The 16,390-nt window shown below is 37.9% G+C and overlaps 1 long non-coding RNA gene across 7 annotated transcripts in view; it reads right to left on the bottom strand.

Moving 5' to 3' along the window:
• LOC104143411 (uncharacterized) overlaps window positions 1-16,390 on the bottom strand; it is a 436,433-nt gene that overhangs the window by 162,426 nt on the left and 257,617 nt on the right. The gene's annotated exons all lie outside the window — the stretch shown is intronic.

Here is a 16,390-nt window from a genome sequence, read left to right as displayed (position 1 = left end):
CACTATTCTTCCCCTTGCAAAATCAAAATGAGGACATGCTGCAAGCTCCATTAAATCTGCCGATTTAATTTGATGGAACAATTCTGAGAGCATAAAAGCATCTACCTTTGCCTGAGCTGTCCTCCTAATGTAGGTACCACACATATTACTTTGCAAAGTGCTTTGCAGTGCCACAAGAATAAAGCCAGGCCACGACCAGAGATGATGATCCAAAGGCCCTGAACATCATCTAGATAAAACAGGTGAATAACAGCAAGAATATTTCATCTATTCATTTATATGCTTTATGGCACCTTAATTTAGCTGTCAGATGTGATCATTTAAATTGTCGTTCTAGCCAAAAGTCTCTGTCCACTCTTTTTTTTTTTATTAAACCAGAGATGTAAACACATACACAAGTTAATACTGTAGCAGATAAAACCTAGCAGATGCAGAGAAGTCATATTCTAGAAAATAAAATCCTCCTATAGCTTAAAGTTGGGTGTCTCCCTATAAGAAAGAAAAAGGGTGATTTTAAGGTAGTAGGTATTAATTTAGTATTGGCAAATAAAAATGACTTATTTTGACTTGAACGTTCAATTTGATATTCCAGATAACGGTCATCTGAAGTGAGTAGTAATACTGTCCTTGATATGCTTTGTGTTTATAGACTGTAAAGAAAAATGCAATTCATATTATAGTAATGTATATAATTTGATTCACATGTTTGTTGATTTGTTATGTGGAAGCAGTGCACTTTATTGAATGATAAGAGAATAAAATATATATTCAGGGCTTATCTTTTGTCATTGTTCTCAGATATATTTCAACTTTTTTGTTAACCTTTCCATCTTTAATTTGTTTCATATGTATTTACATATATATATATATATATATATATATATATATATATATAAAAGATAATTTAATTTGCAAATACAAAATCAACTTTGCCTTCCATATGAACATGTCCAAACATTAATAATGAAATAAAATGAGAGTCAGAGGTAATCTTGTTCTCTGCTGATATTTTTACCCTGGCACTGTCACATACCCCTCCCTTACCTGGGAAATTCATGACTGTATTTATAAGCATAAAGCTTACATGTACATAAGCTTACATGTACACAACCCCACTTGCAGATATTCGCAGAAAGCAGACATGAGAATTCTCATCCTCCAGATTAGAAATAAACCCTGTTTCTTAAGGTTAAGCCCTATACCTATCACTGTGTAGATTTCTCTGTAGACTTTAGGTGCAGGTGCAGCAATTCAAACTTCCTAATTTGGGCTGACAATATTCTAATGTTTGATCTTCATCTAGATTAGTTACATTTTCATCTTCATGCTATCAGAATTGGAGTTTTATTTTAGATATATAGCATCTTCCTGTTTTTCTATCTAATCTTTTCTAGTCACTCTTCACAGAGTTTTTCCACTTACAGAATTTGTTCTTACTTGGGCCTTTTGCAGGTAAATGAGTTATACCTACAGCACAGAGTGTTTTGCATTTCAGAAAAAGGAAAGAGAAGAAACACCCCACTGTTTCATTCTTGCAAGCTGCCTTAATAGATTTACTGAGAAGGACAAGGCGGTCTATCCTGAAGGCTATAATGCTATTTCACTTTGACATCTGTTCTAAGGTAATGGTATCTATCATTAACAATGTCATTAGTGACCACTTTCAGTCCATTGTTCTCAGTGTCGAAGCTGGCTATAAAGATCTCATTTTAGACACTTAGCTCTGTGCGTATGCCCTTTCTTGGCAGTGTACTCTGGAGAAAAAATGCCTTATGACCAATCATACTATAATCATTAATTTTCATTTAAAAATACACTGTGGGATTCCAAATGAGACAAAAAACTAAAAAATGACAAGTTTTTGACCATTCGCTATTACAATATTCAGCAGCTCCTAATTAAGGTATGATAGCCAAGCATTAGATCTGCAAAACATGAAATCAAGGGATACAGCTGGAAAAGCATATGCTGCTTTAAGTGAACCTCTGTGTTTATCCTTTTTATACGGTTCAACTGATTAAAAAAACGTGCAATGGGTATTCACAAAAATGACAATCTCGTGTTCAGGTAAAACAGCAAAGGTAAGATATGCAACATCAGATCTAAACTTTCACTCCAATATTGCAGATCCTATCTTATGTGAGATGATGAGTCCCATATTTCGTAATAACTGACTTTGGTAGCACTGTCTATGAGAATATCTCTAAATAAGCTTTTACCAATATTATCAAAGCTTCCTGTCCTCATAGAGATTTAAAGTAGAACCATGAAATTGAAGAACAGAAAGAGTAAGATTAACATTTTCCAAATTTGATTAAAAGCTGACAGCCAATATTCATATTTAGCCTTTGAAATTTGCTTTGCACACTTAGTGTCTTTATCTTCAGTGGAGATGATGAGGATTAGCACCTCATAGGATCAGGACACAGTTACTTACATGTGGATTTCAAGTGACCACTTTATGATGTCCTGGAAGATTCGCAAAGACAGCACTGCTCAAAATTTCACCTCTACTTTTTGGTAGAGGAAATTTTCAGATTAGGCTAATTGAAGATTCTGTGTTTCGGCCAGTGATTTCTTTAGAAACATTCAAGCAGGACAGTAAACTTCAGGGATGCCTAAGGAGAAAGAAATTCTGCCTTTCTTCTGAATCCTGTTCCTCTTCTGAGTGGAAAACCTTTACTGGGCAAATGGGAAAACCTTCCCATTTATTTCATTAGCACAATTTTGTAAAATTGCTTCAGACCAGTTTCTAAAAGATTGTTTCTGTTTTTCTTCTCTCCTGTTGAAAGAATCTGAGGTGGTCAGCCAAATTTGAAAGAGAAGATGAATGAGACAGATGATGTGAGACTGTTAAGAACAAATGAGGAACCAGCTGGAACAGGCTATGCTACCTGAACTGTAGATAATACAGAGCCAAACTGAGCACTTTATATATTTCTATTTTGACAGAGAAAGTTTGGAAGGGTGGAGAAGGCTGATGAAAGAAAACTAGAGACTGGCATGCAAGTCTGCTTATTTTTCATAGACAGCTGAATATTTTTAGAGCATTACTAGTTAGAGCAGGACAGGAAATACCTATCTTTATCTACATAAAAAAAATAATAATGACACCAAGTGTGATAACGTTTGGATGTCTACTTAGAACAATGTCCATGATATTCTGGACTGAGAGCATTTACATAAAATGTAAAAACTGTGAGGATGTCCAGGCTACATCAGTGTGAGTTTTGCCTGGAGCTTCAATAGGAGTTGATGTTAGTCTGAGACTATGAATTTAAAATGATAAAACTACACAATTCTTGAGAAGTGCCCATGTATTTATACAAGTAGCACTTAGCTTGTTAAGTACTGGTAGCCCAGTAAGTCTGTTTTTCTGCTGTGTCCCTAGGTTCAAAAGTATACCCAGTGTGCTACCAGCAGAACTGAAGTTTACTAAAGTTTAATGGGATCTTTGCATTGGCTTCTGTATGTTTGGGTAAAGTCCATTAAATACAAAAGCTATCAGCATCAGAATTTGAACACACACCAAAACACTCCTCACTGTCTGGAGATAAAAGTTCTGCTGCACAGTACCTGTGTGCCGTCAAAGCAATTGGACTGGTCTCCTCTAGCAGATTGGCCTCTCCTATCTTTCTTGGACTTTTGATATTTCAGTATCGTTGGAACCAATCTGTTGTGTGTGTGTGTATAGACAAAGAAGAACGGGGTCTTTTGTCTCCTCAGCATTAATGTTACTACCAAAATGTGAAACAAATAATTGACAGAAGAGGGAGCGTTTCAGAAATTATTAATCCAATATTCTTTTGCTATTTTCATGACTCTTACTTCTGATTTTTAACTCATTCTAAACATTCAGTTTTTAATGTCAGTTGCCCATATAAATGATCAAGCATACCAGGTGGACAGGATGTAAAGGAAGTGAGAAGAGGAAATTCATTATCTGCTGCAGTTTGCAGGTGCTCAGCTTAGAACCACCACTGAGTTAATTTTGAGGAATAAATGGACCAGAGAGCACTGACCAGATGGCTCTGAAGAGGTTTTTGGGTGGATCTAGCTATACCTTTTCTTTGTAGTAAATACAGCAAAAAACCAGCACAGGCTTTAAATTCTGCGTCAGTCTTTCACCAGAGCACAAGTTAGAAGACAAAAGTTTTAAAGAGAGAAATTCAGAGTGAGAAGAATTAAAATAAAAGGGTCTGCTGCTGGAACTCTGGCCTCCAGGGTAGCTTACAAGGTATGTCCTTTCCTTAACACTTACAATGCAGCATCTTATATTGACTTCTTGGGTTGCACCAAACTCTGCAAAATCCCCTCTGGGTCCCTAGAAAAGATTTTCTACTTTCTGTTACCTCTGAGGCCAGCTAAATATCTGTTCCCTATCTTTCTTTTTGATCTCCCACGTTTCACTGGCTCTGCAGGCTCTTCTGGCCTGCCTACCTCCTCCTGCAGTCCAGGAGCTGCGCATGGGCGAGGCATGGCCACCCTTCCTGCTGCCACCCACCCGGCAGCAAGAATTGCCATAGCAATCTCTTTAGTCCTTTATTTAAAATTTAAGACAAAAAAAAAAAAAAAGGTTAAAAGGAAGCAAAAGTTGTTCAAAGCATTTGACATTAGAGTGTCAGTAATCTTTTGCCTTTAAGACAGACAGGACTGTCTCTTCCCTTGGTAATAGTGAGATTTTAGACAAAAATCTTCTGTCTGCTGTATTTTAGCTGGTGATAAGGATTGTAATAACTGTTATTCTGTAGAGGGAAAGTTGAAAAATTCCACTGAATTGGATTGGAACAGTTGTTCTTGTTTGTTAGCTCAAATTCACACTAAGTGGAAAAGAATGGTACAAATAAAAATGACCAGAAAAGATAAAAAGCTTGTTGTTCTAGATCTTATTTGTAAACTCACTGGTGGCGAAAAGTGCTGATCCAAGACAATGTACCATTATGGCAGTGTTCACATACTTCTGTAGCTCGTAGTTGGTTCCTGGCCTCATTTGGTCAGGACATCTCCATGAGCAGACAGAACAGGCCGCATGGCAGATCTTTCATAATGATAGGTCATGGCAAATAAAATAATAAAGATTATTCCATCAAATGTACAAACCCTGTAAAAAGCTTGCTTTTAAGGACTTAGAAGAAAGATGGGTGGAATATCCTGATCATTTCTCTACCAGTTAAGTCTAGCTTCTAACAGCCAACAGTTCACAAATCGGAAATTTAGGGCTTAAGTACCTCAAGAACTCCAAGGTAAGGCCGTTAGATTAATAAGCAAGGGTTTGGACAGGTGTGTGTGTAGAGCTCTGTGTGCTTATATAGATACAGAAGCCTAAAGCTGATAGCCTTTTTCTTGCTTTAGTTTTGATCCGTTTGGAGGTAAGAAATAATGAGTATCACAAAATAATAGAAGATTTCTGTTTCAGTTGAACGGTTTCAAAGTTTGGACAGACCAGATAATACTGTTGAGATGTTCAGTTGCTGATTCAAACTTTTTGTTGGTTATCCAAGTTTTCCCTCCGAACCAGGGCTGATGGCATACTTCAAACCAGTGTTTGCAAACACTCTGCTGCGTTCTGAGCAGCTGCTCCATTCATTCATGTTTTTGCTGCTTTATATTTACTATTCATGAACATCTGGACTATTAAGATTCTGTTTTCATAAATGTTTGCAGAATTGCTGTTCTCTATGTTAATACTTAAATGGTCTTCAGAAAGAGTTAAGTATTCACAGGAAAACAAAAGTTTTACATATTTGTTAGTGGTAATTCTTTTCCTCTCTGTCTGAATATTCTCCTGGTCCAATCAGGAAGAAAAAATAACAGCATGTGACGTGAACAGCAAAGCACACGCTAGAAAAGCAAATAGTTAATGAGTGGTTCATGGATGCTGTACAGGCTAGAATTTATTTGCATAAGCTGTTCATCAAAGAAACACAAATAGCAAACTAACCGTTCCAAGAAGTAACCGAGAGAGGTTTAAATCTTCAGATTGTTTACCTACAGAAAATATAGTTCAAATATCCTTAATGATAAACTTTTGAGATCTAGCTTCTATTAGCTAACTACGAACGCACTTTGGTGTCTTTGAAGTGTTGCTGTCTTCCCTCCGGGATTTATTTGTGCTTGTTGCCAGGGTTTATATCCTGATGGGTGCCAGATGACAGGCTCCTCCGCATTTCGGTAGGTGCTTTGAAAATAAGATGCCTTTTACTACTTCCTTTTCTTTTCTGCTCAATTCATCATTTTCCATCCTGACTCTAAGCAGCTGTCACATGTTCTTCCCAGCTTTGTAAGCAATAAGGATGAACGTGGGCGAGGAGATCAGATTTGCACACTTATAACTTTCAGGTTCTTCTACTTAATGTCTTCTATTTTCTTTAGTTTTAAAAATGATCTTTCTGTAGTATTTATTCCATTCTCCCCTGTTGTGGAGAGAAAGTGAACAAAAACTAGATCTTCTGTATTATTGTTTGAGATTTGAGACTTTTAAATTGAGGTTGTGCTTGATTTATGGGGGAAATTCCTGCTACAATTAGTCATGTCTTACCTAGGCTTCATGAAAAAGGTGAATAATAAAACTGCTTGGGATTAAAATGTCCAAAAATCTCAGGATGTAACTCAGCTTCCTCCAGCCGAAGCAAATATCTGGATCACTGAGCTATAGTTAATCTTCTTTTTCTGACAAAATAATATTAAAAATGTTTAATATTATTAAAAATGTTAATATTATTATTTTGAAAACAATATTAAAAATCCCCTCAGAATAGACAACTGAGAGAGAGAGCGCGCACAAGCGGGAGTTTCAGCCTCCTCTCCTCCGAGAGAAGCCAGTCGCTGGCAGTTCAGCCGCTCCCCAGGACGGTGATAGATTGCGGCTCAAGCCCCCGAGCTGAGTTAGTCACAACCAGCACATCACTCCTGATGTAGAGACACATGCGATTCTGTAGCAGAAAAGGCCCAGGAGAAGGAGATTCACAGTTTGTGTCTGTGTCAAACTATCTGGACATACTAGCTACCAATGTTTACAGAGAGTAGGGGTAAATCCATGGAAGAGGAGGGTCACGGTGTCTCTTTTGACTTACGTTTTACTGAACTTAAATATTTAATGAAGTTACTGCAACAGTCATTTCCAGCGTAACGCTGTGCTGAGAGTTTTGCTGTGCTGCCCAGAGGCATGGCAGCCAGGCACGTTCATGTGCAGGGAGAGCTCGCATATGGAATTAGACATACACGTTTTTCTTGCAGTATTGTGTGTGGGTTCTGGCATCACACATTTCCATCACTTTTGGGAGGGTCATACCGTCATAGGAGGCCCTCTAGCACAGTTCCAGCTGGGAATCAAAGCTAAAATCCTATGGCATTCGGAATCACTAGATTTACACTGTATTGAAACAACACATAGATCTAGATATGCTATTTATTCAGCTCTAGCTCATTCAGCAATATGCAGCCTCATCTGAAATAATTATTTTCTATTCCTTTGAAAAATATAATTGACAAAGTAACATGAAACAGCCAAGTCTTGCAGATAACGATAATAGTAACAATAAAAACACTACAGAAATGCTTTGCACATGAATATTTTTATATATTCGTCTCAGTTTGGTAAATTGTTGATTTTGTATTTAGCAAATATTCAGACTCTCAAGATCATTTTAAACATTTATTTGACATTTCCTTTGATGGGAAAATTTAGCACAGTTTATGTTAGCTTATATGTCTACTATGTCTGGTGATTGTATTTTAGTAACTATGGTGCATTAATACATATACTTACAGCTATTGTAGACAAATTGTATTCGCAAATTAAATTAATCTTAGATCCAAATAGCCTGCACTTATTATTAGGTTTTGGAGGAGAATATGACTTAAAAGCAGGCATGTGTTATATCAGATTAAAAAATGACTGGTGGTAGATAAAAGCTTCAAATTGTTGTTTCAGAGTGACAGTGCTAACCAAAGACATCCTATTGTCAAACACTGAGCAATGTGGTACCAAAGAATAGAATTCTACAAATCTTCCTATATAATTTATCACACCATCTGCAGTATTTGATGGGTGCACTGCAATTAATGTTCAGACAAGATGAACACTACAAAACATCCTTTTTTTTTTTTTTATTCTGCTGGCAAAGCACATTCTTAAGATGGCAGAGATTTCTCATATTTCACTTGCAAACTCCTTACTCTTAAATACAGTTATTTCAAAATCACACTGTATTTTTCAAAAGCTTCTAGCAAGATACTTGGTCTTGTTATCCAATTAATATTATTTTGTTACTAAGAAATGTGAGGTAGGTGAAAGAGACAGAAGCAACCAATACTTTTATTTTCAATTAATGAGAGCTGGCTCTTTTGTAATTAAGACTTTTATTTTTTGTTATTTTTAACTATGATACCTTGGGAGATAAAGTTAAATGTTGACATTTAGCTATTTTGCTGTCTACTCCAAGCTAATGAAATTGCTAATCAAACCCATTTCTAAACATGCATCATTAATATTTATAATGCCAATGAGTTTAGAAAAGAAATGCTGTCTGGAAAAATCAGAATACCTCTAATGCACCCTCATAACACAAGCAAGAGTAATGGACTTTGTAGTTCAGGATATTATTCACAAAGGGGAAAAAAAATCTATTGCGTGCATTTAACCTGCTTAGTGTATTGCTGCCTCCAATGCAAAACAATTAATTCAGCAATTCAATGTTGTGGAAAAAAGAAAGCAATTTTAAAACAGGAAGTGGCTGTGCAGAGTAGAGGCAGGGGCTCGGGGCCGGGGCGCTGCAAGCAGTGGACGTGGAAAGCAGCTCCCAGCAGCCTGAGCGGAGGAAATGTTCCCATCCCACCTGGGAGCAAGAGGCTTACAGCGCCCTGCTGTGAAGCCAACAGCAAAACTCCTACTGAATTCATTAGTAGCAGGAAAGATCCTTAATCTTTCTATGTCATGAGGGTATTCTTCATTACAGGGCTGTTTTCCAGGGTTCTTCCTCAGGTTTTATTCAGTCTGTAGTCAGGCAAACGCCCATTAAAGCCCTTAAGGCCAGATCTCTGCAGATATATCCAGCTCCTATTTAATTTCATTCCTGATGCAGTGGCTGAAATACGCTGCAATAATATCCATGGGACTTATCTGGTCACCTGCATCTTTGCCAGCTATAGCATTCAGTGTGATTTTTACAACAAGGACTGCTGGCGGAAAATGTTTCTGGGCTTTTCTGTACAAATGTGTTTTATTTTAGTCCTTCATTTTTTTTGTTGTCTCATCTAACAGCAATAGGTAAACAATGGCAATAAAACAATAACCAGCCTTATTTGGAGCCTGATTTCAATATAAGTGTAAATTTTTTGGTTAAGGCTATTTACTTCCTTGATAATTAGATTCTGGCAACTCATTGTTTGTGTTCATATAAACTAAGCACAGAGTTACAGATAGTAGAGATAGGAAGCAATGCTGAATTGATCGAATCCAGACCTCACCATCCTTTAATGTATGATTATTTCTTCAAATTCATTTTCTAGTTATTGTTATTACTATTAGAAATATACAGATAAGAGCCTAAAATATCTTTCTTGTATTAGGTCTTTGCAGTATTTTTCCATGAGCTAATCATTCACTGTTAGAAATTTCTTCCTGATATAAGTCTAAATTATCCCTTTCTTAATTTCATTCTATCATTTTTCAGATATGTATCCCTAAATAATTCTTCTTTCTTTTTGATATTTACAGGACACTTTTCAAATATTGGAAAAAAATAGTTTCATTAAAAACGAAACATATTGAAGAATATGTTAATTCTATCTGTTTGCGAAGAAAATGTCATGATCTGCCTTGAAAAATCAGATGTGGTTTTGCAGCTTGCTATTACCTTGAGGCTTATTAGAGCTGAGAATTCACATATGGTTGACTTAGGGATTCACTTCATTTCTTTTATTAGGTGCAAACAAGAAAATAGTGATGAGTACAGTGCACGTGAATAACGCTGCTCAACAAAGTTGATATTTTACTTGAATATCAGCTGTTATAATCTCAAGCATATTCATGTTTTTAATATATTCCAAGCACACCTTTCAGAGGAAACATGAATGTACATTATGAACTGGACAGAGGCAGAAGAACGTCAAGTTTGCAAACGCTTATTCAAATCTGAAACTACAAAAATATTTTCTCATTGGGATTTTGGTATATAAAGTTGAACATTCCTTTCTACCCTTCAACAAATGATTTTGCTTAATAAAATCTGAGTTTGGCAAGGCTCAGTTAACTAATCCGTTCTTCAGCATCACTGGCTTAAAATCTGAAGAAGACTAATGATGCAGTCAGTAGATACTTTTCAGTTTATACAGGTTCACCCAAGGCATTGGACATCTGTTTATGAGAGATCATGCTGAGAAAATGCCTACATAGTGTCATCTTTCATCTTAATAAGTACTGGAAATAACAATTAACATCCTTGATTTATGGATTTTGTTCTCAGATTTTTGTGTAGCTCATCAGCTATTATTTTCTTTATTATCTAAAACTAGTATCATTTACTATTAATTATCTCTTCCTGTGGTTTGAATAGGTACCTTATTCTGGCTGGTAGGACAGTGTCATAGTACAACTAACAGTAAGAGCTGAGAGGCCTTTTAAGAGCTGAATGAAAATTGAAAATATTTTTGCACACAATTTTGCTAAGAAATAGTCTCAAAATTCTGTGAAATGTTTTGCTCAAAAGGGTTTTCTGAAATTAGCTTGCAGAATCCTTTGAGTTAAATATTTTGTGATTTTTGTTTTGTACATTTAACATATCCTTGACAAATGGAGTTGGCAAACAAATGAGAAAGCAAATCAGTTGGAAACACACGTGGCTGTTGTGAACTTCCTTTTTGTCAATGCAGAGGTGGCTGTGATGAACAGGAAATGAGAGCTGCCATTATCATTTCCTTTCTGTTCTTGAGAGAAGTTAAATCAACTCATTGGCGGTCTGGAAAATATGTCAACAAGCCACGTCAGTAGTCACCACTATTCTGGTAAGTGTGAATACTTTTGTAGATATTTATGAGGCATCCCTTTTGGGGGGAGGTCTGTTACAGCCTCCTGATGGCTCTTGGACAGTTTGTTCAAATATCCCTGTGAAGAATCACTGCCGGTGGTTTCACAGAATCACAGAACGGTTGAGGTTGGAAGGGACCTCTGGAGATCATCTAGTCCAACCTCCTTGCTCAAGCAGGGTCCTCTAGGACATATTTCCCAGGATCGCATCCAGGTGGGTTTTGAATATCTCCAGCGAAGGAGACACCACAACCTCTCTGGGCAACATGTTCCAGGGCTCAGTCACCCTCACAGTCAAGAAGTTTTTCCTCATGTTCAGAAGGAACTGCCTGTGTTTCGGTTTGTGCCCGTTGCCTCTTGTCCTGTCACTGGGCACCATGGAGAAGAGTCTGGCCTCATCCTCTCGACACCCTCCCTTCAGACACTTGTACGCATTGATGAGATCCCCCCTCAGTCTTCTCTTCTCCAGCCTAAACAGGCCCAGCTCCTTCAGCCTTGCTTCAGAGGAGAGATGCTCCAGTCCCCTTATCCTCTTTGTAGCCCTGCACTGGACTCTCTCCAGTAGCGCCACGTCTCTCTTGTGCTGGGGAGCCCAGAACTGGACACAGCACTCCAGGGGAGGCCTCCCCAGGGCTGAGTAGAGGGGCAGGATCACCTCCCTCGACCTGCTGGCAACACTCTGCCTAATGCACCCCAGGAGACCATTGGCCTTCTTGGCCACAAGGGCACACTGCTGGCTCATGCTTAACTTGTCCACCAGGACTCCCAGGTCCTTCTCTGCAGAGCTGCTTTCCAGCAGGTCAACCCCCAGCCTGTACTGGTGAATTGAGAATGGTTCTCAACTCAGTGTTATTTCTGTTGCATGACATAGTCTTTAGAAACTAAAAAATTGTCCTGCTAATATTGTTTCTATCACAAATTAAAACTTCGATAACTGAACTGTAGCCACAATCCAAATTCACTTCCTATGACCACTGACAGGAAGAAACATATATGAGACTGAAGCACCGAAGTAACAGGTATAAGAGTAAAGGACTATGCTTAAAAAGTCTTCTGAAGAAATCTTTATTTCTTCATTGTTATCAGTAATATCCTAACCCTAAATTTCTTGTGCTCTCTGTCACTTTCTTATTTTTATTAGTTCTCTCTAGGTAAACCTAGTACTTCATTGAAATGGATAGCAGGAAAGAAAAGTGCATCTGCTATTATCCTCACAGTCCATCTGAACCAGCCTAGCTAGCCTAGATAAATGAAACCATTGCAATAAAAATGTTACCAGACATTTTAAGGAGAGTTGACTTTTTAGTAAAATCTGAGGATGCATAATTTTTTTTCATGTGCTTTAATAACATGAGCAGAGGCGTGTAGTACGCAAAATAGCGTACACTGAGGATTAGAGTCTGCACAAGTGGTTCAGCTTAAAGCTTTCAACATAAAAAACACTATGTTACTATAAGTGCTATTTACTAAACCTCAAGAGCCAATGCTTATTATTATTGATCTTTGCTGTTAGACAAAAAGAACATCTTTCATTCTATTTTCCCTCAGATATGTTTACTTATTACCCTGTGGAGTTCCACAAAAAGGGAAAAGGATAACGCAAACTGAAAAGCCTTGCCTACTTGTACGTGGGTACCGTCACAGGGACTTGCAGGATTAAGTCTGTAAACTCACAGTGAAAGTGTATTGGGAGAAAACCTGGCCACACTGGAACGAAAGGTAAAACACACTGATTGCAGTAGGCCAGGATTTCACACTGAGTTTTCCTATTTTCTGTCACAAAGTGGGTCTTTATATCAACAGCACGGAGTAACTTCAAAACACTTGCAAGACTAAGGAAAACATTGCAAAGTGTTGCCTATCTTTGCATCTTAGGTTCGTTAAGAGTGGGATCTCCAGCAGTAGCTCAGGGAGGAGGAAGACTATGGCCAGAGGTGAATCGCAGCTCACATCCAGCTCTACTGCTTAGTCACATGAGTCAGGTTTTAGCAAGAGCAACCTTCAGAGGCCCCAAGGGTCTCTGCAGCGTGGGTGTCCTTGGGGAAGACGAACTGGAGGTCTTTCTTTCAAAGCAGGTCTGGTGGAAGAGAACATGATGCCCGCTCATGACATCCTGACCCAGTATTGAGGGGCTCCCATGGTGCATAACACAGAGGAGCAACCTGGCTTCCTGTATGGCCCAGGGCTTTTGGTGAGAGGTTGACAGCATCTCAGTAGCAGTTAATTTAAATGAAAACCCTCCAGATTCTCTTGCTGCTACAAACACTTAGGTACTCCCGTGCTCGAGAATTACATTACTTTCCATGTCACTAGCTCTTTTGTTTCTATTTCTTCTGCACTTTCTGTGTTACAGCGCAATCAAAACTCTCCTGTGCTCTCATGCCTGCACATGCCTACCTCCTTCGCAGTCGGGGTGGTACACAGGGAGCGAAGAACACTTTTGCAATTTAGTGCCTTATCTCCCTGTGAAAAAGACACTATTCGCCCCATAGTGAGCCAGGGCAGGTAATGCCCTGTTGGCACATTGCTGCCTGATCCGGAGGGAAAGTGTGCTTGGTAACAGCGCAATACCCAGTTACTTTCACACAGAGAGCCTGCAAGCAGTTCCTTCCTTTTAGATAGACTTTCATATGCAAGTGGCTTTCTTTGGCTTCTAAAGCATCAGTGGGAGGAGCAGAACAACACAAAACTCCCAAATTCTGCCTTTCTAGGAAGCAGAATTCACACAAAAAAATAGATGAGATATAGGTTCTGGCCTATGAAATTACCCACAAACGTCAATTGGTGTAACACTGAGTGGGTCTTCCCAAAGGGGCCTTTTACTAGAGTTGATGCTATTTCCCTAAACTCTGACTCTCTTTTCTCTCTCCAAAACTGTTTTGTATTTCTTTTTTTTCCTTAGGAGAGAAGAAAAAAAAAGAAAACAAGAGGCTCTTTGAATACTTCAAGCACTAATACTTTGTACAGATTATGGCACTCATGTGCTTGCTTCTTCCTCATATACAAAAAGACAAATGCGGTATGAAACTAAGGACCAGAATTTTGGGAGTGAACATGAAAATATAATAATACCCTGCAGGCCATAAACTTGTTACTCCCTACTTTTGTATCTGCAGTTAAATGTTACAGCAGCTATGTCAACATTTTATTTTTTCTCACATCCTAAAATAACGTTTACCAAACTTTTCAAAATATATTCAAAACAAACAAAATGGATTACAAATCTTATAAAACATGGCACAACTCAGCTGTCTTGTTTTTCATGAGTTTACTTTTTGCTCTCATTTCACAATTTACCTCTGTTTTACCTACAGAACTGCACTATGCCAAACTGATTCTTAGGTCTTAGAGATAGCCCCCATTAAATATATATTTAATTTTGTTGAAACTTAAATTTTCAAACCAATGTCTTTCACCACCAACAACACAGGCTGGGCTTGTTCTTTTGTTGTTTTTCTGGAAAATCTTCTAGGAAACTAGATTTCCATATACAGGCTTTAATACTAAAAAACATAAGACTAACTTAATGCACACAGATATTACCAGGGATCTTATATTCATACATGTATATTTGCAGGAGCAATAGATCCTACACTCCTGCTCAATAAAATGGGGGAAACATTAAAGGTATAGAAGAAAAAGTATGCATTAATTTTTCAGCACCGTGACATAATGCAATAGAAAAAAATATGCAAATTCACAGAACTTGATCTTTATGGAGTCAACTGCATTCCCAGCCTTCAAGAACACAGGAACGTAAACACAATGATAGGTTGTTTGCCAGCTTTAGGAAAAGGAGGACTTTATCTTTGAGAAACAGAGAGTGCAGAAAATCTTACCAATACTACAGGAACTTACAGATTCATATGGTAAATAATCTAAAATTGAGAACTGTCTCCAAAATATCAGTTTAGCATGCCTTTCAAATCTAAATGCTGCAAACAAGATAGTGAAATAGAGACCACTCTATTTCACTATAGCATCCATTCCTTCAAAAGAAGCAAAGCGCCTCAGATTAGTTTGTAGCTAAGAATCAAGTAATGCCTGAAATGACTACATTATTCCGTATCCGTTTTGGGCTTTTAATTTCTTGCTAACTGATGGATTTCCAGATGAGTCTTTTAATTTCATAGAAAAGAAAATAACCTCTGATTGCAAATCATGTTATCAAACTCAATTTCTTAATCACAATTATATACGTTATGTTAACCCCACAAAAATAAGTACATTAGAAAACAGCAATACAGAAATATTGCTGATGCACCCAGGTCAAAGAGAAGTCAATGGGATGGCATTCAAAGGCAATTGCTCAAACTCTGCTTCCATGCAATTATGAGCGATTTTAAAGAGAAGAAAGATAGGCCAGTGCTGAGCAGTTTAAAAATCTCTCTGGTTCTGTGCGGTTCACACATTAGGGCCAAACTTTCAAAACCTCATACCCACATGCAATGACCCACAGATACTTTTTTCCCCTTCATTCCAGATAGGCCTGAGTGCAATGTGCATCTGGCTCATGGTTAACAATACAGTGTAAATATTTGGCCTTCTATAGCCAAGAGGCACTTCAGTGTCAATTGCACTATATGCAAGGAGACAGAATGGCTAAATTGACCTGTTCCATCCAAGCTATCTCCCTCTTGCAAACGGGAGCAAAACTGCATGGTTCCCTGCAATTTCTTTGCCACTCCAAGACTTTCCAGTTCTGATAGCTCTGATTTGGGAATTTTTTCTCTACTCTCCCATTTCAAAATTAGCCTCTCGTGCTATGGCAATTGCTTGTTACTAACCTTGTGCAGATGGTGCCCTGCACCTTAAATGAAGCTACGTATTGCTTAACTTTTACTACCAACTATTCAGCTACCAACTATCCACTCAGTGTCATTCCGTTTTGGTAGTGCTGTGTATATGTATATATTTATAGATCGCATTTACACATGTAAGATGAATGGTACCTTCAACTACTGCCATTTTCATTGAGATTTGGAAGTATTTAACCTTTCTAAGACTGGTTGCAGATCAACTGATCAGTGATCACCTGTCTTTTCTAGTCTCATTTAAGCATAGATTTCTCCTTTTCTTCTATTTTCTTTTTAGATCCAATAGCCTTCTCCTCACAGTATATCTCATATTCATGTCATGACACGAGTTTTATAGCTAAGTCCCATTTCTAGTATAAACATTTTGCCATTTGTAAAACCTATTAAAATGATTTTTTCCGTGCTCTGTTTAATTTACAAGATCCCTCAAATACCCCTATTTTTGGCTGTATAGGAATGTCACAGCCCAAGGGGTTCATCTTTCGCTTTTTCTCATATCTCTGCGGACTGAAGGATTACATTTTCAGACATGACCATAACGTGTGTA

This window comes from Struthio camelus, chromosome 6, assembly GCF_040807025.1.
Source record: "Struthio camelus isolate bStrCam1 chromosome 6, bStrCam1.hap1, whole genome shotgun sequence".
Classification (NCBI taxonomy): Eukaryota; Metazoa; Chordata; class Aves; order Struthioniformes; family Struthionidae; genus Struthio; species Struthio camelus.
The sequence above is the reverse complement of the archived record's forward strand: the minus strand, read 5'-3'. Positions and strand labels throughout refer to the sequence as shown.